Raw genomic sequence first — 17,423 nt, 5'->3', positions numbered from 1 at the left:
GTCCATCGATGAGAAGTACCTTGCATTGCAGAGCCGGTCGAGAGTGCCGTCGATGCGGGGAAGCGGGTAGACATCCTTCTTCGTTATGCTATTCAAGCGGCGGTAATCAACGCAGAAGCGAAGTGTGCTGTCTTTCTTCTTGACCAAAACGATTGGTGCCGCCCAGGGGCTGTTCGATGGCTGGATTACGTCATCACGCAGAATTTCCACAACTTGATTGCGAATGGCCTGGCGTTCTCGCGGCGATACACGATAAGGGCTATGGCGCAGAGGTCGGGCGTGTTCGTCCGTTATTATGCGATGCTTGGCCAGTGGTGTTTGTCGTACCTTCGATGACGATGAGAAGCACTCCCCGTAGCTTCGAAGCAGACTGAGAATCTGGTGTTTCCTGTTGTGGGTCAATGCCGGGTTGATGTGAAATGTGGGCTGACGGAATAGGTCCGGTGCGTCTTCCAGCGTTTGGTCGTGGAGGGTGAATACATCTTTGAGGTCCGCTAATTCGTCGAGAAAGGCGATCGTCGTGCCCTTGTTGAGATGCCGGTATTCTTCGGTGAAGTTTGTTACCAGAACCTGAGCTTAACCTCTCCGGAATTTCGTGATGCCTCTTGCGATGCCGACACCTCGTTCTAAAAGCAATTGGATATTTCCTTCGACTATGCCTTCAGCGGTTTCGATGTTCGCGCTACCTACGCAGACTGCGATACTTGATCGAGGTGGGACGTTCAATTCTTCGTTGAGGACTTTTAGAGGGATGTGTTGCATCGACGTGGTCGTAGCTGGAATGGCTTTGTCTGCAGAGAGCTTGATGAGCTTGGATCGCAGGTCAAGGATAGCCCTATGTTCATTTAGGAAGTCCATGCCTAAAATCACGTCGCAGGACCACTGCTGCAAGACCACAAAGCTGGTGGGGTAAGTACGCCCATTTACGGTTATTCTTGCAGTGCATCGTCCCGATGGAGTAATCAGGTTGCCACCTGCTGTGCGAATCAGCGGGCCATCCCAAGCGGTGGTAACTTTTCTTAGCTGAGAGGCTAACGGTCCACTAATGACTGAATAGTCGGCTCCGATGTCTACTAGGGCAGTGACTCTGCGACCGTCGACATCAACTTCAAGGTCACTGGTTCGCGTCCTCGCATTGCACGTGGGCCTTAGTGTCCGATCTCGGCTCCGTCATTTCTTCAGGTCATGGCCGGGGCATACCGTTGTTACTTCGCTGGGCGGCGGTGTCTGCTTGCACGCTGGTCGTGTTGTCGTCGATGTCGTCGTGTTGAGCGGCGATGAAATGGTTGCGTCGTCGTTAGTGGTCGTCGGCGGCGGAGGATCTTCGTCTTTTCGCCGTTGAGCAACCTCACCTCCAAAGGTTGCTGCCTTTAGTTTCCCCTACGGGGGCTTGGGGACCTTCCGCGCACACTACCATCATAGTTACGTCCTGGCGACACAAAGCGGGCCCTGTACGGCGATGGAGACCTGAATCGACGGCTTGGTGGTGCAATCTCACCGCTACGCAGATAGTTGTCGATTTCTTGCGGTCGTTCACCTGTCGGTACGGGCAGTGCCGCAGAATGTGGCCGGCCTCACCGCAGTGGAAGCATAATTGCCGGTTGTTCGCTGTCCTCCATGCGTCGCACTTCCTGGGGCTTGTTGGTCTTTGGTAGGCTTGGCGGGCGGGAGCCAAGGGGCGGTTTTGAGGAACAGGCCGGTAGCGGCGAGGGCTCGGAAAGTCATCACGTCGGGGCGGAGGGCAACGTAATGCACCAGCGTAGTTCATCGCTGTTGCCTCTTGTGCTGGATCGTTTTCTCTCTGTATGGGGGCAAGCATGTGGACGCTAACAAAAAAGGTTTAAATTATTTTCAGCTTAATGCTACAAAATGAAACAGGATTGTCCTATCAAGAGAGCGCCCAACGGTGGAGGTGCAGGGATTAACATCCCCGACTTCTGTGCCTCAGTATCGAGTGCACACTAAAGATCCCCAGATGATTGATTGATAAACTTTATTGGGGAAATTTGGGGTTAGGGTATGTGGGTTAGGAAAGAGCAGTAGTCGGCAGTCCTCTGTCCAAGAGTCCGTTGGCCTCCGAAGCGGCTCTGGACCGCTGCACCAGCATGAGCTCAGGCTGTGCGTCCGGGTGGGCTAGAAGGTTCCCCCACTGCTCAGGAAGGGCTATCTATTTTAAGAATTATGGGGCTTGCCCTACATCCCATGTTGTGTGGTATAGTGTAGCAATGTCTCCGCACCAGACACATTCGCTTTTGTATTGTGTTGGTCATATCGTGCGGTACAGGGTTCTGTTTGTATATGCGTTTGCTTGTAGGCCCCTAGTGTAGTGGCTTGTCATCGGCATAGTGTGTCATGTGGAAGTGCGTACATTCAACGCCTCTCCCTACACGCTCGTATTGTTTCCCCGTATGTTTCTGCTGTTGTGAACGGCTCTACGGATGGCTCTGCCACCCGGATAGTGAAACCTCGGACGACGGCATCTGCTCTAATGCTACCCTCCACCCCAGCGTCGGGGACCCAAAAATCGTGAGTTGGTCGAAATTCCTTCGCAGCCTTCATCTACGACTCCTCTTTCTCTCCTCCTACTTTCACGCCCATTCCTCCCTTTCCTTGAACTATAGTTCAAGTGTCCACAGAAACAAGTGTGACAGATATTGCGTATTTCGCTTAATGTGAACCAATTATTATACCATGGCGAGACTGGAAGCATGCAGCATGAATCAGGGAACAAACGTGAATTATTAACTTTCTTATTGACATTAACAAAAAGTTACTATAACCTATGCAGCTAAAACGTACTATGGTCTAGGCATGTAGGACCTGTTGCGCTGAAGTAGTGGTTATGCACGACTACTGCTCTGGAGTACACGAGTTCAAACCCCATCGCCGGTGGCTGCGTTTCAGTGAAGGTGCAAGGAAGGCAATGCGTGTACTGTGGTACATGTGTGCATGCTGGCGTTTTCAATGTGGTCGAAATTACTACGTAGTTCTAAACTACTGCACTGTTGGAGCGAAAGCTTCACTAGGGCAACTTTTAAAGCCAGCATGGAAGAAGGATCAGCCAGGGGGCAAAAGGAGTGTTAATGCGACTCATATGAATTCTGTATAAAAAGCAAGGCGTGATGCAAATTTTCGACAATAGGTTTGCGATGTACTAGGATCGACTGCAGAAGTCGCCCGGACTCCACAAGCACTATGATACAGCAAGTGATCCGATTGTGGCCGTTTTTTCAGACATCTTGTTCCAGCACTCCGGTGGTCGCCCCAAACCTAACGCCCACCGGGGGCCACCTATGGATGACCGTGGTCGAATTAGTCTCCGCCCGGCCATATCTCACCCTGGGAAGAATATAGTCGAAATCGAGGGCGAGAATATTACGTCGGAAGAGCTAGCATCACAGCAGGGACGGTCGCGAGCCCAGGGACATCGAGGAAGCAAACAGAATCACTACGTCAACGGAGTCAAACCAGGAAGATAACATGGTCGTGGGGCAGGCAGTGAGGAAGCCAAGATGGCTCTCCGAGTTTGGGGGGAGAACAGCATATCGCTCGGTGATATCGGAACAGCTGCGTCTGCGTGCTACGACCACACAATTGTCGTACGTTCGAAAGACAGACTACATCTCGAACTCCTTAGAGGAATGCTAATTCAAGATGCCAAATGGAGTGCCGCTGCGCTCAAAGCCGAAGAAATGCAGGTGGACAATATTTGCAGGAATGAGAACAACACCATTCTGGTTAGCAAACCCAGTAGGAAAAGAGCAGAACAGCATTTGCTAATCATAAAAAATGAGATTTGAAAGAGATATAAGGTGTCATCGTGTCTCACAGCTTTAGAGAATCGCGGAAAAGGGGTCATCCACGTTGTTCTGTGAGACTACAGAAGGACCCTTTCAACACGCCGAAGATTTTGTGCGCCAGACGCATGGGCAAGAAAGACTGTAATCGTACTTTTTCCGACGGAGAGGGTGCCGTGGTACGTCATTTACTCATGCAAGAAGCATCTATGCGTACAATGTAAAAAGAAATATCAAGTGTGGCGTACCGGCGGAAGCTTCAGCCACCGAGCAGACGTCTGTAGATCCTAAGAACCCAGGATACCTAGGATGAGCCCAGCAGAACCCCCTCCCCCCCCCCACCGAGGAACACCAGTGCGACCCAAAGTGCCAGCTGCGTGGCAAGGGCATCTCGTCGTTCCCAGATATTCTAGGAACACTACCGAACCTCCTACGTCGTCAACAAACGACAGCGGGATGCGAAAGTTGAAGCGGAGGAAAAAAATGTAGGCAGACACGAAAGACAGCGACGAGCCGACATAGGAGATGGAGAATTCAGAGGTGCAGCACCAGTCATTCTGGCGCTAGCTCTTTCCCGCGCCTGGAGGAGAAGGCATCCCAATTTTAGATGCGGTTTCGGCTACCGGACCAACCAATCCAGGAGCTGGTCGCGTTCCAGGGGCTGATTATAAGGTCGCAAAAGTTCTAGGACCAAATCCAGGGGCCGGAAGTCATCGGAGGCGTCAAAGAATAACGAGGTGAACTGGGCAGATAGTGCCCCAAAAGAATTTGCAGAATACCGAAGAGCTAACAAAATTTAGGCAGTTAGTAGACAGGCTACACACAGAAAATGAGACTCATAAAAAGAAGGGTGAAAACTAGAAAATCCTAATGCATCACAGCAACAGAGCGCCGTTGGAACACCTTCCACCGCCTAGAATTGGACGCCCGAGCGAAACTGATTTTTAATAAAATTTGAAAGGCCGCTGTCCCCCGATCACGATCAAATTTAAATGAGATAGAAGGTCCAGTGCATATCCTGCATATATTCGTCGGCCCAACTGGTGCAGATATGCAGTATGAATGCGGATGGCGTTCAAGTGGCTTCCTTCTAAAGTGATGTCTAGACCGCACAACCTTCTCAGGAACTGAAGAGCAAAGGTTCGCAAAAGTTTATACAGCAAAGACCTTCATCTTTAGAGAGGTTGCCAGGCCTATGACATTTCTTGTTAAGTGGAAGTTAAGGCTAGTGCAATATACAAGATCACTTTCGATTTGGCAGTGTACGCTGGTGTGGACACGTCATAGCTATCGAAACCAACGCTTTACCTCTATTTTCATAACAGAGTGCTATGGCGCATTTTACTCGCATCCTTGTTCCGAAACCCATTCCAAGAAAGCATTTGATTGCAATTACAAATGTGCAGATGTTTGCTCTAGTATCCACTACGGTACCCAACACGCAAGAAATGATGCTTCGTGTCATGAGTGCAAAAAAAATCGACTTGTTTCGACCAATCCTAGTCTACTCGCCTGTTGATACGAATAGAATTTCAGAAATTCTCAAAGACATTCCCATCGCTGTAAAATATACTAGGATAAACGGCCCAGAATTAGAGTGCGAGCTTTATAAGTCATACGATGATAAGTGCAAGGCATTTCAAACTAGATACGGTTACCTACAATCAGAAAAGATGGTCTTTGTACCCTACTTTTCTCGTATGAGCTCGTTACATAAGAAGCGTATCAACCAAATATCTGTTCATGAAATGAACAGAATTTTCGCTGCATCTGAGCAGCACCACAAAGAAACCCTTCGCTCTTTTTCGTCAAACCTGTGTCAAATTGTAAGCGTAAGCGCTACACGTATCAGCGCGCCAGAAGACAGGTTTAAGAACTGCGGAAATCGAAAGATAGTTCCCATTCCGAATATTTTCAATAGTCAACTTGTCTCCGAGGGCATAGAGGTATCATGCAGCTGTGAACCCCGTCAGGTGGCCGGGGGTAAACTTTGGAGAACTCAACAAAACACCGGAGGCAATGGCTTTACTGGATGCCTATAGAGGTTTAAACAACACATTGGAGCTGCATGAAGACAATGACAGTACAGGAGTGTATGATAAGTTTTTAGCATTTATAATTATGCCAGTGCAGAGACGTTTTTTTATACGCGCAGTTTTCCCCTTCGCGTTCGTGTTTTTCGACAAGTCGCCGAATGGCCATTCAAACACAGTTCTTAGACTTCTGGGACTCGTTTGTGTGGCTCGTGCTCTCACTTGGCTTCTGGAAGTATAGTGGCCATATTTTTTAGCATTCGCAGCCATTTGATCTTGAAAGTAAGAAGAGATGTCTTGTGGGCTGGAGTTTTATGCATGGTTAGCACCTTATTTGGGAGAAGCCCTGCCATCTCCTCCTGGAATGCCTCAGCTTACCGCAGTCTGTCCGCAGCTTCCTGGTTCCTTTCTATGATGTTCCTTGTATGCTACCTGCAGACGAGCATCACTGCAATCCGTTCCGTCCCACATCTTTCCAGTCCCATTAGAAGCTTTGGGGATCTTGAACCCTTGATGAAGAGATGTGCCATGGTTCCGTGTATATCGAATGATTTGTCATTTCAATTCATTTCTTTGGACTCTGACGGAGAGCTCTTGGACAAAATGCAGGTGATTAAGAAGACTATAGAAAGCTGCTGAACATCAAGCGCTTTGAAATATAAACCATCCCAGTGCTACAAAAAAGCGCGAAATGGGACGCACGTGTTCTTCTCAGCAGCCTGCACAGATGATGAATTAGTTTCAGCCTCAAATTCAGATCTAGTAGCCAGCGATAATCTCTGCAGTGTCATCCAAGTGGCTGCCATTGATATATTACATCCACTGAGGTGAGTTTGAATTTATATCTTTCGTAATTTTGTTTTAATAAGCCTTTCGTGATCCGCCAGCTCCTTCTATCGAAATAAAAACTTAAAAAATTTCTGGTGAAATCTAAGGGATCTAAATGTAATGCAAAAACACTTGCGTTTTTTTATTTTTTGGAATTCATGGCATGTGTTTAGATTTAATTTTGAACTGAGATTATTGTGAAAGAAAGTGATTATTATATTACACTTTTTAAATATCACAATTATTCGCTGGTAATACTGGTCCTTTTCTGCAAGTGAATTGACATGCTATAAACTGTTACTTTTGTGTTCACTAACTGCAGTGAGTGTTCTTGTTTTGTGTTAGGCAATAGCGGTATCGATTCAAAATAGCTATGCCACTAATTCAGCCGTAACTGTCATGATTAGAAATCTCTACCTGTCGTTTTTTCAGTGTTTGCGGACCGTAATTTTGAACCCCTTCGTGGATCACTGCCTTGTCGTGGCGGAGGGGCTTGCGAAACTCGATGAAGTCGTGAGCTCTGCTGTGTAGGGCCACCAAAGATAAACAGGTCACGGCAGAGAGTTCTGACAAAATGTGATTCACTGGAGAAGGTAATGGCAACCCACTCCAGTATTTCCTGCCAAGAGAACCCTATGGCCAGTCACAATACCATTAATGATATGGCGCCGGAAGATGAGCCCCCCCGGTTGGAAGGCGTCCCACATGTTACTGGAGATGAACAAAGGGAAATTCCTTGCAGCTCCAGGACGAATGCAGCGGCTGGGCTAAAGCCAAAAGGAAGATCAGTTGTGGATGCGTCGGGAAGTGACCGGAAAGTCGGATGTTGCAAGGAGATATATGACATAGCAACACGCAGATGAAGTTATGTGATGTTAGGAAGATAGTGAGAGACCGGAAAGCGTGGCGTTACATGGTCCATAGGGGCACGAAGAGTCGGACACGACTGAACGACTGAACTGTTCAGTCGTTTGTCGCTTTAGGTATTTTTTGGAATTCATGGCACGTGTTTAGATTCGATTTTGAACTGTGGTTATTGTGAAAGAAAGTTATTAATATATTACACTTTTTAAATATCATAATTATTCGCTGGTAATACTGGCTATTTTCGGCAAATGAATTGACATGCTATAAAATGTTACTTTTGTGTTCACTAACTGCAGTGAGTGTTCTTTTTTTGTGTGTTAGGCAATAGCGGTGTCGATTCAAAATAGCTATGCCACTAATTCAGCCTTAACTGTCATGATTACACATCTGTACCTTGCGTTTTTTCAGTGTTTGCGGACAGTAATATTGAACCCTGCGAGGAATTCGTGTTTGTAGTCTCTTTTAAGAAAGATTGTTCAGGAAAGCGGACATAAAGTACGGGAGAAAGCTGAGCGAATAACTAATTATTTACTCCTCTTTACTATTTAATATTATATCTAATATTATTGTTTTAGAGATGATGGTATATAGAGTCGTTAGACGTGAACGCTGAGTCGGGGTTTTATAATTTCTTTATAGTCAAAGCAGTTTAAGGCATTTTACGTCGAAAAAGTATTTTAGCCTGCAGAGTTTACATCCCGCAGTGCACGATTTTATAGTTCTGGCGCTTGAGTTCTTAATGCACCAAATACATATTTCTTCCGTTATAGGTCTAGAAGCAATTAGTCTGGTTTCCGCTGGAATACGATGCCAAATGACGAAAGTTTTGAAAAATGCGAATTGCGGGCAGCCAACTTTACTGTCAACACAATGCGTATTTTCGGAGTTAAATATACCCTCAGACATTTCCAATAATCAAAATAATAAACATCGCGCTCACCTCCAGTAGAATGTATTTCGCTCGTTCCTTTTCGGAAGGTTCCTTAAACCCTTCCTATTATGTAGTTCGGCGTAGAGAAGACTTCTGCCGGCACGGGTGCGATCATTCGTCTCCTCCTAATGACGCCGGCCTCCGCCACATCATTAAAGAAGAGTTGGCCACTATCAACCACCCTGTCACGCCTGATCCTCCTGCACCTCGCCCAGCACCGACGTACGCTCACGTCACTGCATCCCCTCCTCCTTTTGTTCCCCCACCCCAAGCACCACCCTACAACCACATCAACGCCATGACGACGGCTCAACCGATGCCATCCTATTACGCACCTTGGCGCCCCTCTCGCCCAGTGTGCTATTATTGTGGAATACGAGGACATACATCTCGCTTTTGTCACCGACGCATTCAGAATGAGCGACGTGGTTATGACGCCTTCGAAAGTGACACACCTGCATATTATCAGCAACGACCAATTCCTAGTCAACCTCGTCGATTCTCTCCACCGCCGGTATCCTCGTCTGAACCAAATAAGGCTCATGTATCCCGACGCCGGTCCCCTTCCCCATACCGCCGCACTATTTCGCCACTTCGACCAGCAACAACTATTCCTGTCCGTAATTCGGAAAACTAAGCGATGCAGTTTCCGGAGGAGAAACTGCACTTTGCGAACTTACAAAAAGTCCTCCTCGTCGCCCGTATAATATGATTTCCGTTTTAGCTGAAGGATTACCGGTCGAAGCTTTGATTGACACAGGAGCTGCACTTTCTGTTATTCATGCTGATTTGTGCCACCGTTTGGGGAAAGTAACGACACCATATGATGGACCTGAACTTCGTGGAGCAAATGGCGTCCCTCTGCACCCTTCAGCAAAGTGCACAGTTCGAGTTGTTATAGACGGCGTCCGCCACCATGTGCAGTTTGCTGTGCTTTCACCGTGTGCGCATTTGATGATTTTTGGATGGGATTTTTTGTCAACAACTTCAGCGTTAATTTCTTGTGGCGACCGTGTCATCCATATGACAGACAGTGATTGTTCATCTGACATTTCTGCACGGCATCATTTCCTCATTGCCGCAGCTGATACTGTATTGCCTCCACAGTGCGAAACACTTATTACCGTTTCTTCCGAACACATCAGTGACGGGGATGTACTCATCGCACCATATCATCGTCATCTTGCCCGTGGAATCGCCTTTCCATCAAGCCTTGTACGATTCCGCAGGAGCTCTGCAATAGTAGCTGCCACGAACACTTCCCGTGAATCCCTCGTGCTGACTAAAGGAACTTCCCTGCCATGCATAGAGGATGCTCACCCTATATCCATGATGGAGCTCACTGCCCCGCTACCTCCGCAACGCGATTTATCGCAAGTCTCTCTTTCCATGCTGTCGAAGACAATCAATCCGAACCTCAAGCCAAACCAACATCAAGAATTGCTGCAATAGCTTCAAGCCCACCAAGCCATTTTTGATGCCACTTCCCCACCACTGGGACGGACTAGTGTTACACATAACCGCATGCTTACCGAAGGTAACTCAATTGTACGCCGACGACCTTATCGGGTTTCTCTCTCGGAACGAAAAGTAATTGAAGAAAATGTCAATGACATGCTCCGTCGCGATATTATTCGTCCATCAACAAGCCCATGGTCCTCCCCAGTAGTATTAGTTAAAAAAAAGGACGGATCGGTACGATTTTGTGTTGATTATCGCGCACTCAACAAAATTACCCGCAAAGACGTCTACCCGATGCCGCGTATTGATGACGCCCTTGACTCTCTCCAAGGTGCAGAATATTTCTCGAGCTTGGACCTCCGTCAGGTTATTGGCAAATACCTATGCATGAGGACGACAAAGAAAAAACCGCTTTCGCAACTCCTGACGGACTTTACGAGTTTAATGTTATGCCCTTCGGCCTTTGTAACGCACCCGCAACATTTGAAAGAATGATCGATACTGTACTCCGTGGCCTCAAATGGAGAACCTGTTTATGTTACTTGGATGACATTGTTATCTTTTCGACAACATTTACCGACCATCTCACGCGCCTCAATGAAGTCTTCACGTGTCTTGCTTCAGCGGGCCTTCAGCTCAACACAAAGAAGTGCCACTTTGCAGAGAAGGAAATTAAAATATTAGGACATCTGGTTAGCCATGACGGCATTCGTCCAGACCCTGAAAAAATAACCGCGGTCTTGAATTTTCCTCGTCCGCAACGGACTACATATTTGCCGAGTTTCCTCGGCCTGGCGTCCTATTTCCGGCGATTTATAAGACATTTTGCAACTATTGCTGCGCCACTTCATGAACTACTTAAAGCGCGCAGCCCTTTCGTGTGGACTGAACAGTGCAACACTGCTTTTAACGACCTAAAGCACGCCCTCACATCAGATCCATTCTTGGCCACTTCAGCGACAGCGCTCCTACCATCCTGCGCACTGATGCCAGTGGTCACGGTCTTGGCGCTGTACTTCTGCAGCGCGATGCAACTTCACGTGAGAAAGTGATTGCCTTCGCCAGTCGGACCATGACTCCAGCTGAGAAAAACTACACCATTACCGAGCAGGAATGTCTCCCCGTCGTCTGGGCTGTTCAAAAGTTTCGCCCTTACCTGTATGGTCGGCATTTCACAGTTGTGACTGATCATCATGCTCTTTGCTGGTTATCTTCACTGAAAAATTTGACAGGCAGACTTGGGCGTTGGATTCTACGCCTGCAAGAATAACATTTCGACGTCGTTTATAAATCGGGCCGCCAACACCAAGACGCCGACGCTCTTTCTCGCTGCCCGGTTTCGGAATCAGCCTGCTGTTTTTCTTCACAATGCATTTCCACCTCTGACCACAGCCGATCATCGCTTCCACCGACGCATATCACTGCAGTTTCTTTTGACGACTCTGAGAACAAGCACGCTCTCCGTTCACAGCAATTAGGTGATGCCTACAGTCGGCCCATCATCGACCGCCTTATCGGCGCTTCGAGCCGACCCTACGCTAGGCTTCGCCGACAGCTTCGCAATTTCAAGCTTGAAGATGGCATACTACGCCGCTACGTGTATTATCCTGATGGAACTCGCTGGCTCCCAGTCATACCGCGTGTCCCTCGCCCACGTATACTAGCAGCTTTCCACGATGACCCTACCGCAGGTCACCTTGGTTTTAACAAAACATACGACCGCGTGAAAAGACGATTCTTCTGGCCTGGCCTGTCTACCACCGAAGCTAAATACGTTGCTTCCTGCCACCTGTGCCAACGTCGCAAGCGGCCGACCTCTTCCCCCGCTGGTCTCCTACAACCCCTTCCCTGTCCCGCCACACCATTCGACGTAGTCGGCATCGACTTATATGGTCCCCTACCTCTCTCCAATGGGGGTAACCATTGGATTATAACAGCTGTCGACCACCTTACACGCTATGCTGAGACCGCCCCTGTACCGACTGGTTCCGCTGAAGAGGTAGCTAATTTCTTTTTGCGGTCAATTGTATTGCGTCATGGCGCTCCTCGGGTGCTTCTAAGTGACCGCGGGACGGCCTTTTTATCGACAGTCGTATCCGAAGCTCTTCGTGCGTCATCCACCCTCCATAAGACAACCTCAAGCTACCATCCCCAGAATAATGGTCTGACTGAGCGATTTCACCGCACCCTATCGGATATGCTATCCATGTACATCACACCGGATCATCAAAATTGGGATTCTGTTCTACCATTCGTCACATTCGCCTATAATACTGCAGTACAACGGACTACCGGTTACTCCCCATTTTTCCTCGTTTTCGGCCGTCCTCCCACTACAATCCTCGACACTTCCTTCTTCTCTACGCCCGACTACTACTCATCATTACCAGCCCAGTTCTTATCCCGTGTAGCCAGATGCCGTCATCTTGCCCGCCTCAACACAAAAGCGTGTCAGCAGGACCGCAAGAGTCGCTACGATTCGAAACATCGCGTGGTCTCTTTTCGTCCTGGTGACGAAGTACTGCTGTATACACCACTGCGCACCCCTGGCCTTAGTGATAAATTTCAGCACCGCTATCTTGGTCCCTACAAGGTAATCAACCAAACTTCCCCAGTATACTACTAAGTCACACCTGTTGATCCCCCAGCTGACCGACGCCACCGTGGAACTGAAATTGTTCATGTATCTCGCTTGAAGCCGTTTGTGCGCCGCGGTACATCGGTTGGTTAGGAGCGGCCAGGCTGGCCGCTTCCGACCCCCCGGGCAGATTGTGTGAGCCCTCCACGGATCTTCTTTCATTTGTACATACCATGATCTTCGTCTTCCTCTTGTACATACCATCATCATCGGCCCGCGGCGCCGGCTCCGGCGCGCGCTTGGGTTTTGCTCCATCAGATTAAACGCTGACACGGCATACCTTGCCTTGCCTTCACGACCTTGCCGTCTGGACCTGGCCTTCTTTCACAATATATATATATATATATATATATATATATATATATATATATATATATATATATATATATATATATATATATATATATATACATATATATATATATATATATATATATATATATATATATATATATATATATATATATATATATATATATATATATACTGAGAATAAAAATGGAAGTTGAACTGAATTTACAAAAAAACAACAACACTGCGCTACTTTACTCTTCGACCTAACTATTTAGAGGCTAAGCAGAACAGCCGCGTTACATGCCTACGCATGGAGCTCCAGCTCAGACTGGACTGAACTCTCTTGGATCACGTGTCATTTTATTCCTTCACAAAACAAAGAAATAGGGGCAGTCATTTTCAGAGGCCAGCCCCACACATCAACTGTCCAATAAGAAAATATGCTAGATGGGCCCTTAGAGGCTAAGGTTAGAGGTTAAGGTTGGCCTTAGCCTCTAACCCAGGGCCCCACTAGCAATACAAATTACAACAAACGAAACACAGTAAAACTCTTTTCCCAGTGAGGGTGTCAAACCCTCAACTCTCGGGAGACTTTCTTCCCATTTGTCTCCCGCACACCGCCACCCCATCCACGCTGCCGCTGCTGGCTGAATCCTTTCCACAGTGCATTGCCCCGCGCCACCCGTGTTTACCACTACGAGCAACGACATGGAAAGGGAAAGATCCACCAGTCGCCATTCTGCAGGCCTGGTGCCGGATTAAAGGGGAGCTTCTGGCTTGCCCGCTCTGAGCACAATACTCGAGTCAACTCCTGAATGCTTCTTCAGGCGCTCTTTTGTCGCATCTGCAGACAGGATAAAATCCCTTTTGCACTGCTCAAAGACGCAGTGTAAAAAAAAAAAAGGCCGAAGGGTCATTGGGGGCTCGCTACCGACCAGCACGAAGGGTGCCTTACACGCGAGCACCCAACAGCACGATCTGATACGCATGTTCCCATGAATGACTTTCGGGCTAAAACGGTCCCGCACATCCGGCGCCGACGGTCCGGTCGGCTCTCCCGACCCGCGGCATGCTTGTAGAAGGGCAACCACTTCTACAATACCAGAAGCAGACAGGCGGGTGACGGCGCCGTGCAGAGACGCACACCTGCAAGTGATTATCCTCGGGCGCGGCCCTACACCTCCTTTTGCGACAGCTTTAAATTTCTTCATATAAAACGGGCGCTTGAATTCCAAAATTAAAGTATTGCTTAAAATTCGCTTAACCTAAGACTCGAAGCGCAAACAAATACAGCCCACAGAATAGCACCAGCAAGCAGCCGGTAAACACATGCAGCCCTCTTTCGCAAAAATATTTGTATTTTACTGTCGTGTCATCCTGATATATTTCCAACCAATGCCAAGGGAGGCAGTGTTCCAAGCGTCTGAATGCGCACAAGCTCTCAATGACGCAATCACGTCGGTGTTTACCCGAGAAAAGGTTTATTTAGCCCCTCCTATTGCGAATAATTCTGATTCCTCAATGTCCGAAATAATTATTAGTGAAACTGGAATCCTATGTTTAATAAGTAAACTTAAATTGAATTCGGCGTCTGATCACTTTGGTTTATATAACAAAATACTCAAGAATTCATTTGAAGGTATCCATCGCATCTTGTCCGCTATTTTTTCGCAGTCCCTTTCATTTGGTTTGGTTCCACATGGCTTGCGCCTTGCGAAGGTTGTGCCCATTTTGAAGTCCGGTGATCGTTCTTTAGCACTAAACTATCGTCCAATTTCCTTACTTAGCACGATTTGTAAACTCATTGAACACGTGATTCATTCGCAGGTATTTTACTTTTTAGAACAATACAACATCATGTTTAAATATCGACACGGCTTTCGCAAAGGGTACTCGTGTGAAACGCAACTCTGGTTTCATTCATGATCTTCATTCATCTGTTGATGTTTGTATTCGAGTTGACTCAATATTTATTGATTTTTCTAAAGCATTTGATAGGAAACCTCACAACCGGTTATTAGCCAAATTAACACTTCTCAATATTCACCCCTTTGTTATTGCATGGGTTAAAGATTTTCTCTGTTCCAGGTTTCAGTTTACCACTGCCAATAACCGTAATTCGTCCCTCAGCCACGTTCATTCCGGCATTCCACAAGGAAGAGTGCGTGGCACCTTGCTTTTCCTGATATTTAATAATGATTTACCTAACTCAGTCTCTTCTCAAATCAGACGTTTCGTTGACAAATGTGTGATTTATCACAAAATTTATACTAACGAAGATCGCCTGGCTCTTCAATCAGACCACGACACAGTAACAGCAGGGTGTTCTACTTGGCTTATGCAACTTAACCTTTCTAAAACAAAATTCATGTGTTTCACTAACCGAATGTACAGGCTTCAAACCGCGTATTCTTTAAATAACTCTCCAGTAGAGTTGGTAACCACGTATAAGTATCTCAGTCTTCACCTTCTTTCAGATCTAACATGGAACCACCATATTAACCTTATTTTTGCATCCGCTAATCGATCTTTAGGTCCCTTAAAACATAACTTAAAGCAAGCTCCCTCCCACCTCCGATTACGTGCTTACACCGCTCTTATTCGACCTAACATTGAATTTGCTTCGGTTATTTGGGACCTTTACCAAGCATACCTAATAAGTAACATCGAATCATCACAGAATCGCGCAGTTCGTTTTATTTTCTCTGATTATTCACGTCATACCAGCATCACAGCCTTCAACAAGCGCGCCGATCGTCAGGATCTATGGGTCCGTCGTAAACTTTCAAGTTTGTCCCTTTTTCATAAACTGTATCATCATCCAATGCTTCATAATGATTTTTGTTTTTGACCGCCGCGTCCATCCATTTAAATTTAAGCGCTTGTCATATTGTACATGCAACTATGCACATTCATTCATACCACGTACGACAACTGTCTGGAACGCTCTGCCTTCACATGTTGCTACCGTCACTGATGCGGATAAATTTTATAATCTATTGGCTGCCACTACCCCTGCTGAAACTTTTTGTGTTCACTGTTCACTTACCAGTGCATCAGGTTTCTGTCTTTATTTCCGTTAATGACAATTCTCGTTTTATTTTCGTGCCGTCATTTTTGAGATATTGTATAACTTATATCAACTTTAGTGCCTGCCTCTTTGTTCATGTTTTTTTTTTGTTTTCCTTTTAGGCTTTAATGTTTAATTTTGTGCTTTGTATTTTTACAAATATGTATATGCTTTTATCTGTTTTGTCGTTTCTTGTTTTGCGGTTTTTTGTTTACTACCTATATATGCCTGTATCCCCCCCCCCCTCCCCCCCTTGTGTAATACCTTCTAACTGAGCACCTTTAGAGGTATGTTGTATAAATAAACTAAAATATCGTTCTAACCTAGAGCTACTTGGAAACGTTTTTATTACGCAACTTCTCTTAAAGAATCCGTAGTGACCACTTACCATACAGAACGGGGACATTGTAATTCACTTAACCTAAAACTCGACGCGCAGACCAATGCAGTCTACAAATAGAACCGCCAAGCAGCCGGTTTGTATCTCGCTGTGTACAGTTAATTTTCCGGCGCTCGCGTTATTAATGCACTAAATACGTAAACTATTGCTCGTCAAGAATTAATTAGCCTTGTTTTAGCTGGGATACAATGCCAAGCGACGAGAGTTATGAAGAATTCGAATTGCAAAAAGCCAACTTAAGCTCCACAAAATGCGTATTTTCGTAGTTAAATATCTCCTAATGCATTTCCAATGAACAAAATATTAAACAACACCTCACCTCTTTCGCAAGAGTTATAATTTTCTTCATATAAAGCGAGCCCTTATTATATAAAAAAAGCTAAGTATTGTTTAACCACTTTTAGCCTCTTACCTTGCAATCGCTAGCCATATCATGTACCTTAGCAGCGGTTGTGTCTAGGTCTGAGAAAACACAAGAAAGAATAAGCTTATAAACGAAAGGACGCAAATAGGAGACGTAGAGGAACTCAATATATTGCCGCAGAAGAGTTCGAGCTGTGAAATATGTCGTTACTATAGAGGAAAGAAAGCTAATTTCAGACGCAATATTAGGCACTGCGTAATAGAACTATACGGTAAGTTAGTGAAATGAAAAGGTGCAAGAAGGCCGAAGATCTCAACAAAAAACTCAAATTACGAAATCTTTGAAGGAGCTATACACGATGCAATTGGCGGTGGTATCAAGCCTAATTAGTATAGTTAAACTGTGCCGTAAGGGAGTGTAATATGGAAAATAGCGAGAATTTTATAAAGAAGGGCAGCTGCCTAAAAAAAACTATCTTTAACGTAGCATTGTCGTAAATATTTGAACAGAGTCAAATTTGCCTAGGATTTCTGCTCTCGTCTACAAATAACCTCAGCAACAAAGCTGGCAATGAAATTGGCAGTAGTACACAGCAGCCACATGTTCCTGAATTAGAAGACAGCAGGAAATAAAGCATTAAGGGCAATGAATAATTTTAATCAACTGGAGAGCATCAGGTGACTACAGATTCGATGAAAGATCGTGAAAGGATAGAGGTGTGAGACATGGCTACCCTACAA

This window comes from Amblyomma maculatum, chromosome 5 (assembly GCF_055883805.1).
Source record: "Amblyomma maculatum isolate TAMU_Amacu chromosome 5, ASM5588380v1, whole genome shotgun sequence".
Classification (NCBI taxonomy): domain Eukaryota; kingdom Metazoa; phylum Arthropoda; class Arachnida; order Ixodida; family Ixodidae; genus Amblyomma; species Amblyomma maculatum.
This window is presented reverse-complemented; position numbering follows the sequence as displayed.